Below are 12,013 nucleotides of genomic sequence, written 5' to 3' on the forward strand. Positions count from 1 at the left end.
ACTTCATTATCAAAAGAATCATAAACACCATCCAAAGTAAAATATTTTCCACTGAGCCAAACCTTTCATCAATAACTTCGTAAATATGATCACTAGGAACACCAATAAGTTGTAACAACTGAATAATGAAGCTTAATTCAGTTTTGTTTAGATTTCTAAAGAAGTTGAGGTTCCAAACATCTGTAATTAGTAACCAAATCAATCACGGTAGAATTTTACTTATGGATATTTTGAATGAATAAAAAATTAATAGTTGTAAAGTAGTGTTACCAACCCACACAACTTTCCATAATCATATGCTAGGCCCATTTCTAATTATCTAGTAAGAATTTCTGATAACCAAATCCCTGGAATTTAAATTACCTGTCCATAAACTATCTGCAAGACTCAGTAGAATGGTTAGGGGGAAAATATGTATTACCTCCAAATTTTTGATGTCTGATTTGTTTCCACAAAACAAATTTTTCATAATCGTATCTTCAAATCCATTTTGATTGAAAGGCAAAGTTAACTAGCTTAAGTTTTTAAATGCCAACTTCACTTCTTTTATTTGAACCGTTTTCTACCAAGTTACCCAGCTAAGTTTATCAAGGTTTTTAACAATTGAAATCAGAGTTTAAAATATAGTGAGATAATAAATGGGGAGACTAGAAAGAACGCATTGAATCACTTAACCTACCACCCCAAGACGTATAAAATCTCTTCTAAAAAGCAACTTTTGCTGAGTTTTGTATCACACCATATAAACAGCCTAACATTTGGCAATACACCAAATTCCCAGATTCGTAACAGGAATTCGTAACGGCTTAGTGACCATTACAAAACCCGTTACAAATGGCCGTTACAAACACATTCGTAACAGGAGGTACCCGTTACTAATTTTCTTAAAATTCGTAACAGAGCTCCGTCGGTACGAAATTTTTTATAGGCGTGCGAGTCACACGCTTGGTCACACTTTGGGTCGTAACACCTTGAGTATGTGCATTTCCATTCACACGCGTACAATTGTGTTTCCACTCAAGATGAATAACACTAGGGATATTTCCTCCCATGCGTGTGCCATTCATATGCGTGATTTTGAGGATACACCCTAGTGAAATCCAGATTAGAGCTGGCAAACAAGCCAAAATCCGCGGGTTTTCCCGGCCCGACCCGTGAAAAACCCACACCCGGCTCGGCTGGTGTCTAAACAAGCCGGGTTAGGGTTGGAGAAATACCGGCTTGTGAGTAAACGGGTTAACCCGTCCCGGCCCGTAAATCTGCGGGTTCAGCCCATTAACCCGTCTACAATACCTAATTACTAATTTTTATTTAATCCTGACCGTCAGATTATCTAGGGTTAATCCTATTCCTAGGTTTAAGGTATAAAAGGTTAAACCTAAAACTAACTAAAGAGACATCGTTCTCTTTCCTTCTATTTTTTTTCTTCTGCTCCTTCTCTTATTCTCTGCGTTCTTCAGCTGGTAATTAGAGATTATAATGGTGAGATTGGGACAGAGAGTTGAGGGGAAAGGTTTCGTGGGTGTTTGTAATGGTGTTATTGAATTTAATTAATTAAGTACAAAGAAGATGAAGAAGTCGTGAATTGAAAGGGGATCTGGGTGTTTGTAATGGTAATCGACTTTCCGGAATTTTGAAGAGATGGATGGAAATGGTGGACAGTATAACCCAAGAACAATAGAAGAAGTTTTTAGGGATTTTAAAGGTAGAAGAGCCGGGATGATTAAAGCTATCACTTCTGGTTAGTGTTTGACTCTTCAATTTCTTGTTTGATTTTGATTTTATTTTTTTATTTTGTTTTGAATTTTAGGGTTTATGGGTTTTGGTTTTTAATGTTTGTTTCTGTTTTGCGTGGTGTAGATGTGGAAGCATTTTTCACGCAGTGCGATCCTGGTGAGGATTTTTCTTCTCCTTCTCTTTTTCTCTCTTTCTATTTACACCATCTTTGATTTTTTTTTCTGATTTTTTAAAATTTTTAGATTAGTGTTGATTTGGGATTTTTACTGATTAGGGTTTTGATTTTCTGGATTTTTTGTTTACTGATTTGATGAGCTGACTGAATTTTCCTGTTTAGAAGATGGAATTTGGTTTGGTGTTTGAAGAGGATTTTTTAGTTAATTCTGTGGTGTTGAAATTGATGTTTATAAAATGGAATTTGGTTTAGTTTCTATCAAAGAATGTTTGTATTTGTAGAGGAATTTATTGTTGATTTTGTGGGGTTTTGAAAATGAGTGATGGTGTCCTGTATTAGTCTGAGATAATGGGTTTTGATTCTAAGGAATGCTCGTATACATGTGGTTCTAGTAGTTAAATTCTGGGGTTATTGAAGTAAGAAACCCCAAGACCAAAAATTCTTTCTTTCTTTCTTGGGGTCTGTTCTATAACTAATAATTTCTTTCTGCTTCAGAGATATTCATCATGATGTTGTTTGGAATTGGAATATTGGGTTAGTGCCTTAGTGGTCATGATCATTGCCAGTATGTGGATAAAGGGGTTTGTCAAGAAGAACTGAAAACAGAAAAATAATTTTCAAAAACACTGTAATGGAGCTATAGTGTGGATAGTGAGACTAGCATACGATTCTTCTTTCATGTCGTCGACAAAGACTTGATTTTTCTGATTTGGGTTTTGCTTAAAACTGAAGAATCTGTTGGAAAAATACAATTTTTCTTTTTTGAAGATATTAGAGAAAGAAGTGGTAATGTCTGCTAAGCTTCTTCAAGCCCTAACAGAAGATAGCTCAGATCTGCAGAAACAAATTGGATGTATGACTGGGATTTTTTAGATTTTTGTAAGTTCAGTTTCCTTTTCTTTCAACATAAAATTGATTCTGTAATCTAAAATTTCTAATTGTGGTGATGTTTTTTTTTGGGTGATTAAGCTATGGGTGGTGATGTTTTTGAGAACTTTATTCGTTAAATTAAGCTTTAATTTTGTTTTAATTAAAATTAAGCTTTAATTTTGTTTTAAACTAAACAAGCCGGGTAACCCGTGAACCCGCAAGATTTACCCGTTACGGGCGCGGGTTGAAGAAATGATCACCCGTGAAGAATATCGACCCGCAGGTTTTGACCCGTGTTAACCCGAACTCGTGTAACCCGTAACAAGCCAGCCCTGGCCCGCCCGTTTGCCAGCTCTAATCCAGATCGAGTTTTCATTTTTTATTTCTCATTTTTTCTCTTCTGCTCCTGCTTCTCTTTCTCTTCTCTTCTCATCGCCTCCCCTGAAGAGATTGGGGTTTCAGTCAAATAGATTAGAGATTATAGTTTGACAACAGTTTCGATCGTAAGTTTTCATTAATCGTCTGTTCTTTTAATTAGGGTTTTGTATTTTATGGTTTTCTTCATCTGATATAAATCGAATAAGATTTTATTTATTTTTTTTATTTCGTTTTAGGTTTTTGTGTTAGGGAATCAAAGTGATAATTGATTTAGGGTTTCTTGTTCAATTGATTATGAGATTCGGGTTTCTGATTTAGGGAATTTTATTCAGATTTATTTTCAGATGCAGATGGGAATGAAGTTGACTGAGAAGCTACAAAGGGTTGCGATTGCTTCTGCTAGTGCTGATGGTGCCGTCCTAACAACTTCTAAAGGTAATTTTGATGTTTTGGGTTGTTGGTTATTTTTAGTATTCTTCAATGTAAACCCAAATCTCTTGTGAGAGTGTTGTTTGCAGTCTATACTCTTAATTAGAATCTATTGGAGAAAAAGTAGCAAGATGAAGATTCTGCAGTATTGGGTATAAACCTTAATCTCTTGCTTATTTTGTTTGCTCTGCTCTTTGTAAAAATATCATGGTTGTTTTTATCTCTGGTTCATGTCTGTGATTTTGGATATGGAAGTAGCTTATGCTCTTTCTAGTTCTTCATTCTGGATATTCCAGAGAAGTTTTTCTAGCTGTTAATGTTGTTGTCTAGCTTAATCTTGCTGCATACTTTGAGATGATATTTCATTATAAGTGTTGCAATGTTTTTTAAACTATATGTTTGACAGCTTATAGAGTGGGTCTTTCATTGAGAAGCTGCTAGCTACTGGTTTTTGCTTCAACATGTCAATGATTTGCCATGCCTTCTTTTTTGTATGAGTATTTATTTTGGGAGTCCCTTTTTTTTGACGATGCTTAGTCTTATTTTATTAAATTTCTGGAAGCCTTCTCTAATTGAAAGGCAATTCTAGTTTGATTGTTCTATTGGTTTTCTAATTGTTAAGTTGGTTGTGTAAGGCGTACCAGATAGTTTGAAGATTACTAGTTACGAGCCTGTAGAACAAAACTGAGGTCAGTAAATGTTTGTGTACGTGTGTGCTCTATGAAAAAGGGATCTCCCATGAGGTCAGTAGACATGCTCTGGGGCATGTAAGTAAGGAGTGTGACAAGCAAGGTTTCCCAATGAAGCAAGGAGTGTTGACTCCAGGCAGAGTTAGGCTCCTGCTACATAGAGATACATAGAATGTGAATAGATTGTAGTTTGAGTTGTTCGATTGTAATTTCTTGGTCTCTATTGATTTGCATAGTTTTGTAATTTCGCTAGTCTATTCTTGTCAGGAACTCCTAGCTTCCGTGGACAGGGAAGATGTAATGGTGAGAGGAGAAGGAAGTCTGTCCGTGGATGCATCGTGAGCCAAGAGATGTCTGTGTTGAACTTGGTTTTCTTGAAGAAGGGAAAGAATGATCCACCTGGGTTGACTGATATGGAGCATGGGTATGTTGTTAATTTTAATACATATTCCAGATTTCTTCATTTCTGTTGTGCTTTCTCGGTTGATACAGTTGTCGAGATTGGTTGATCCCTGTAATTGTGGCATAAATGTTGTTCTTTTCCTGCAAGATAAGGTACTGAGGCAGCGGTAATGTGAACAGAATGTGGAAAAGAGGAGATCCTTCTAGATTCATTACTCATGGGGGTAATTTCTTATCAAGTATAAAGGATATCGAGAATCGGTTTTTCAGAGCTTCTGAATGTGGAAAAGAGGTGTCCAAAATGCTTGAAACTAACAAAACTGCGTCCAAATTTTCTGATGGTAAAGGTATTTTTTTCTGCTTTCTGTGTAAAATTTTTCCTTTTAATGTTGAATGTCCACTAGACCTGCGAACTACTTGTTCTTTTCTTGGAATTGTATATTCTGCATGTTACTATATGAGTTTATGTGATGCATATCCTTAGTAGAGTTTCTGTATTCGTAGGGACATCAGGGGCACCTATTTTTCTTGTAGATTTTCATCTAGCTTGTTGTCACATGGGACTGGACCTTACCTCTCAAGTTATTTCCTTATTCATGTAGATCGATTAAGATTTCTTTAGTTTTTATCGGACATCACATGGATGTGGTATTTTTGATACCTGTTGCCCATTTCCAACTTGTGTAGAACCTCCAAAACAGGTGACAAAGGCTATTACATGGTACCGGTGGCCATCTTCACAGTCGTCTTCATTAAGAAATCGCCTCACTTCAGCATCGAGAGATGATGGCTATGAGAGCGGGAGCGACTTTAATGAAGAGTTTTAAATGATCACAGGAAGTTACTCGTCCACCTTGGACAGACTGTACGCATGGGAAATGAAGCTCTATGATGAAGTGAAGGTAATTGTTATGATTCATTTTGATGATAATAATGGATATTGTGTTAACATTTAGGCACCCCCTGTGCAGCATAGACAGTTTTACTTGCAAAAGAGTGTTTACCACTATCTCAACATCGGATTTGTGAACACAACTGCTCCATATATAGGTTATAAGTATAAGTTTTGCGTTTCGGTGATTCTTGTATTTGTGCCTAACTTACAGTTACTAGCTTATACTTAAATCGAATCATTTAAATTTTCTGTAGGCCAGTGAATGTGTTAAGAGAAAGTATGACCAGAAATGCAACCAACTTAGTACCTTCTAGTGGCATTCGGTAGTTTAGACCTGCTAATTTTTATTACTTATAATATGTATTATGTTCTTTTTCTTATCAGAGAAAACCATTGAAGGTACTGCTGCGTATTCAGGAGACGTTATACCCATTGTGCAGGTAATAGACATTCTAATCGTGATAGTGTTTCTATGTACTTCGTTGTCTAATCATATTTCTAGGCCTCTTGTCCATATAAACTGATTGGTTATAATGTAACAGCTTCAGGATATGAACATTATGCAATAAACAACGCAGGTTGTTGGAAGCAGACTCGTGATGGAAAGACATACTCTGCCTGTGATGTAAGTGGTTCAGCCACTGTATTTGTCATGATTTCTTTGGGGTTTCCCTTTTTATTTCACCACCACCGCCGTTTCTGGGTTTAAAATAGTTTATCTTACTGAGTAATATTTTACCTGTAAAAAGTAAAGAAAGGAAATGACCTGTAGTAATTTCTTACAACAATCTTTCTACTTTTATCATCTTAAACAATGTGCAAGAAATAGCCAAATTTTGAATTTGAACCAAAACTGTAGGTTCTTCGCTCAAAGTTATTCAGTTGACACATTTATTGGATGCTAGGGTGTATTCGATTTTTATTCATCATGTCTCTGTGATGCTATAAGAACGATAAAGTTGATTATTTGTTAGCAGGATCTGACCCAGTTGCATTTGCTTTTCCAGGCAAACGACAAAGTTGGAGGAAGATTTATATAGTTCAGTTACAAATTACTTGGAATGCATGTTGGACCTACAACTGCTGGAAGAGGAGAATCATATCCGTTGAACAAAAGAGAAGGTCAATTCATTACCTGGCATATCGTCTATTTTACTACTAATCATCTAATTTACTGATGGGGTATTGAATTTCTAAAAAAAATTCTCAAGTATGAGTTGAAGTGTCACCTCAACAATTTCCACTACAGATACATTCATGAAGCCAAATTAGTTACCACAAGCAGGTAATGTTTTTATTTTCTAAGTGAATTTTCCTCGTCTCGCAAAGACGACACCAATCTAATCACACATTGTTTACTTCTTACCTTGATGTTTTCCCTAACCATAGTTATAGATATTTTTGGTTTGTTTCATGCAGTATGGGTTTGCAATTCTGAACTTAAAGCCAGGGATTATGGAGAACTTGATGAAACTAGTGTTTGGAAGTATCTGCAAGTTTTGAGTAAGTTTCTATATAATATTTAAAATGAACTTACAGCGATTTAAGTGCATATGAACTGAACTTGGGAAATTTCTATGTATTCCATTTGGTACTTAAAGAATTTGTATTCTTTTTTGATGTGAATTGAGTGAATATTAATGTGAATTGATTAAATGTTAATATGAATTGATTGAAGAAAGTATTGTTGAATGTGGACGATTGATAAAATGGAAGTGCATGCAGATTATTTGTATTTTCCGGTAGAAAATGAACTTCCGGTCAATAATGACCATGACCAGGTCAATGTTGACTGGCAGTAATTTTTCCTGTTACGAAAAACGTTTGTAACGGCTTGAAACTGTTTCAACCTGCCACGTAGTAACTGCTTCCACGCGTTACTAATATGACACGTAGTAACGGCTACAGCATGTTACGACCATGTTGTCACAAAAAATCGTAGCGGCCATTGGCTGCTACTAGGTGCCATTTCGTAACGGCCTTAAGCTGTTAATGATGCCGTTACAATCAAGAATCGTAACGGCTCCATTGCCTTTACGAAAAAGATGTAACACCCACTTTTGAAACAGATGATGGCCATTACAACCCCGATTCGTAACGACTTAGTTCTGTTCGAATCCCAGAATTTGGTGTAGCGTGGATTTACTACTCAAAGGTATACAAGTTAGTTGATCGTAAATGTTGCAACAATATATACAACTAAAAATAGTAGCACAACTCGCAACATTATGACTATAACCAATGCCAATTATTATATTTTTTAAAATTAGCTTTAACCTCAGAAGGAGTTTCAAAACCAAAAAAATTAAGCTTCAAATTTTTTACCTAAGCTTCAGAATCATCAAGAAAAAACAACCAAGTCATCTGCAAATTATAGATTGATAACATGATAACATTATGAGAAACTTTAAAACTGAAAACCAAATATATAGAAGAAGTATTTTGAGCATTACAGACAGACACTAGGATCAACATGAAAGGAAATATAAGATCACCCGGCTTAATCCTTTTTTTAACAATTTTGAAACGGCTTCCTCTTTAAGAAGTATGACAAACCTTGCATTAGAAATGCCCCATTTAATTTAACTTTTCTAGGAAAAAGCAATGTCAATACGATCACAATTGACATCATCAAAAGCCTTTTCAAAGTTTACCTTGTATAAAACTAGGGCGTAACGACACGGGAAATGCTATGTATTTCAAATATATCCATCAGTTCATACATATCATAACTGTTTGCTAAAAATCGATCAAGTTGATCCAAATCTAAATGTTTTTGAGGTGTTGGTTAATAAACATGTCTTAGTCTCAAATATTTTAATACTATATCTGTAAGTCATACAATTCTTTAGGACAAATATAGTTAAACGTTAACCAACTCTTCAAAATCCTATGGGCCTATGGGTAATATAACACCATTTCATTAACTTCTTCAAAACAAAGTAGTGTCCCTTCTTTGAAAAAAAATAAATCATCAAAGGTCGTTCACCAAATTCATAACAAATCTGAAACACAAAATTACTTCAAAATCAATCTGATTAATCTTACAAAATCTGTCAGCTTCAAGAATTATTTTTCTCTGTTTGGTGATATAAATTATTCTAAATTTACATAGATTTGTTTTTTCCTAAAGTTTAATAATCTGTAATTCTTGATCCATTTCGTTTTTTATCTACTTATCTTCTCTCTTTACCTATTACCATGAACTATTTCTCAAGCATGAATAATCATATGAAGTCGAGGAGAAATGGAAAAAATAATCGTGACAAAAAATGGGAATAGAGAGAGATATGATAAACTAAATCAATTACAATTGATTCGCGTGTAGCTTTGTATATGGTCAACTTTTTTTATAGGTTTCATCTTCTTACCTGCCCCGACCCGACAAATCTTAAAACCATAGCTATTGATTTATCTTCTCCCTAGAAAAATCTGGCCTTTAATTTTTTATTTTATTTTTTAAAAAAAAAAATAAATTTAAAAACTAATAAGAGTTGCGGCGCAGCTTGTTGCTTGTTGTGTAACTATTTTTTTATTAAATTGAAAAGAAACTCTCTCAATGAATTTTTCCTGAAAAACTAATATCAAATAATTTTTTTCAATAAGGGAAACTAAATAACCTTAGGACACCTTTTTCATCCCACTACCACCACTACCACCACCATTAACGTCGTCACTCCACCATTCTCACCAAGACCCACCACCATTATTCCCGGCGTCGATCCACCACCCTTTCCCACCATCACAACTACCATTAATGCCTACTGATTTAACATAAACTCGGATGTCGTTTTCTCGCGTTCTCGTCTGTTGTCTTTCCGGCCTTTCTATGGGTGATTGATTAGTCGAATTCTGTAGATCTATAAAGACTAGCTAAGATAGACCCCACTAATTACTCAGTTCCCATTTTTTGGAAATATATTTATTTGATTAATTAAATAAATATTTATTATGAAATATCAGTAGAACATTTATTTTTGAAAGTTAATTAAACTGATCATTTTACAGCCGTAGATTTAGCTTTTCCAAGAATGAATCCATAATGGCATGGATGTTATATAAATTACGTATAATCATGTCAGATTATTTATGGAAAATAGCTTCTAGTCAAATTATTCTGGACTTTGAAATAGAAGCCCGAAGAATAGGGGCTTTTTTATGCATGTAAGATCATTTTGCAAATACCAATTTATTGTCAAATTATAACGTGTAATTTAAATAATCTTATGAGTTTTTGTGTAAGTTTATCTATCAAGATGAAATCAAAATTCTATTTCCATTAATATCTAAACAAATAGAAACGAAAAATTGGTTCTTGAAAAAATCACCTTTCTAAACCAAAAAGTTGTGAATATATTGAAACCCCGACGACCTGTGATAGCCAATTTTTAATCACAAAATACACGCACCCCTAAATTTAACCATGAAGTTATTGTAATCAATAAGGCTATATTTTAAAATGTATACTTCAACTAAATATACAATAAATGATATTCAAGAAAATGGTAGAAACCCCAAACATTCATACATGAAACAATGTAAAAAAGAAAATATTTTCTCAAATGAGCTCAGAGTATTTTGACTGGTCACAAGGAGAAAATTGAAAAAAGATTGAGCGGAACTATACTCTTGGATTTTTTTTTCCTTTCTGCAATCTATCTCCCTTCCCAACTTCATTTCTGATTTTCTTTTGCTCCAAAGTAAGGAATTAGAGTTTTCAAACCCACTCATCATACCGAATGTGACAGAGAGAATCAATTGTTCAGTTTATGGGAAGGTAGGTTTGTAATTTTCAGTTGATACATTTTTTCATTTTGATTTAGACTTTGAGATGGGAATAAGAGAATAGGTAATGAATTTTTCTCAGTTAAAGTGTGTATTCATGGGATCGAACGAAACCATGAATTTACCAATTGGGAGGAAAAATCAGAACCGGTCTTTATCTTTCCTAACTTATCTAAGCTTCAGTTTATAATACAGTACAAAAAAATAGGTATAAAAGTATACACATCTAGGGTACAACCCTTACCGTAACGACACATCTCGATAATAAGTAAATTTTTATGTATTGATTTTGACTTGTGCTCGTTTGTTTATAGTAATTATATAACGTGACATTTTGTGGTTTTTTTTTTTTGTTTTTCTTTGATCTTTCAGTTATTTTAACGGAGTTTATTCTATTTTATTAACAAGACGATCAACCAACTTCTAATTTATAATGTTACCTATTTTTTAGTGATACAAAATTAACATATTATATTTCTACTTACCAACCGTCGCCGCCATTACACTACCATTTATTTCTCCACCACAACCGCCGCCTACCTCTCGTTGGCCGTTTGTCGTACTTTTAATTTTTAAATCACAAACATCATGAGTAAAATTATGGTTGAACAAACTTAGATCGTTAATTAATTTATCCATTACATTTTTTATTGTTATATACTCTGTTGTATTGCAATTAATTTTATTTTAACGGTTAGAACCATGATTTATATAACCGGGTGCTAAAAGTAGCAAAGGTACCGTTTAGGTGATCCGGCGGTTATGATCATTTTTTTTAAATGGTATGGTATCATCCTGTAGCGCCCCCTAAGCTAGAAGCTGACTAATCCAAGAGATTAGCTAAATAAAGAGGCACTACGAATCTAAATCATTTACTTAAATAATCAATTAAGAAATCTGCTACAAAACATATCCCAAAACTAACCACGCTCAGAATATATATACATGAACTTCTCTCAAATGATACATATACAATATTCATTTGGTTTACAAATACAATAAACAACATAATAAACATAGCAGAAGTTAACTAATTAACGGAATCAACACTTGTGGCTTTCGCTGTGCAACTCTGATCTATCTCTGAAAATTGAAAGTGGGAATAATTAACATTTAACTTCTAAGTAATCATAAACAAGATTAAGAAAAACAATAATGTTTTCTCAGACATTATATAGTGACCAAGTCACTGAGATACACAAACACGAATATGGACAAGCTCTTTCTTCAAACAATGTATACTATGGTTGTGCAATTCCGAACTCGCAAATCCACACCTAATCGTAAATATGGATGTTGACAATTCCGAACTCGTAAACTGTTGACCGATATAAGCATAACAACTGAATTCATGTAGGTATAAATATGAAAGAGCATATCCTCACAGAAGTAAACAAACATGTATATGGACAAACTCCTTCTTCAAATAATGTATACTATGGTTGTGCAATTCCGAACTCGCAAATCCACACCTAATCGCAAATATGGATGTCGACAATTCCGAACTTGCAAACTGTCGACCGATATAAGCATAAAATCTAAATTCTTGTAGATATAAATGTGAAGGAGCGTATTCTATATACCACAAGTGGAAATTCATATTTCCCATAACAATTCATATGACAAACAAACATTACAAGTCCTTTCCAAACC

The 12,013-nt window shown here is 34.2% G+C and overlaps 1 long non-coding RNA gene across 6 annotated transcripts; it reads left to right on the plus strand.

Annotated features, from left to right (window-relative positions):
- Nucleotides 1–3,197: 3,197 nt before the first annotated feature.
- On the plus strand, nucleotides 3,198–7,198 carry LOC113345129. 6 transcript variants are annotated; one of them, XR_003358012.1, is made up of 10 exons: nucleotides 3,198–3,285; nucleotides 3,493–3,595; nucleotides 3,679–3,741; nucleotides 4,546–4,702; nucleotides 4,834–5,027; nucleotides 5,368–5,582; nucleotides 5,960–6,015; nucleotides 6,118–6,200; nucleotides 6,583–6,860; nucleotides 6,995–7,198. It is a non-coding gene; the product is annotated as an uncharacterized LOC113345129 (long non-coding RNA). The 6 variants fall into 6 exon arrangements; XR_003358013.1 differs by having other exon boundaries at nucleotides 3,493–3,741; nucleotides 4,829–5,027; XR_003358011.1 differs by having other exon boundaries at nucleotides 3,493–3,741.
- Nucleotides 7,199–12,013: the final 4,815 nt, after the last annotated feature.

The sequence above is a fragment of the Papaver somniferum genome, unplaced genomic scaffold, assembly GCF_003573695.1.
Source record: "Papaver somniferum cultivar HN1 unplaced genomic scaffold, ASM357369v1 unplaced-scaffold_81, whole genome shotgun sequence".
In the NCBI taxonomy this organism is placed as follows: domain Eukaryota; kingdom Viridiplantae; phylum Streptophyta; class Magnoliopsida; order Ranunculales; family Papaveraceae; genus Papaver; species Papaver somniferum.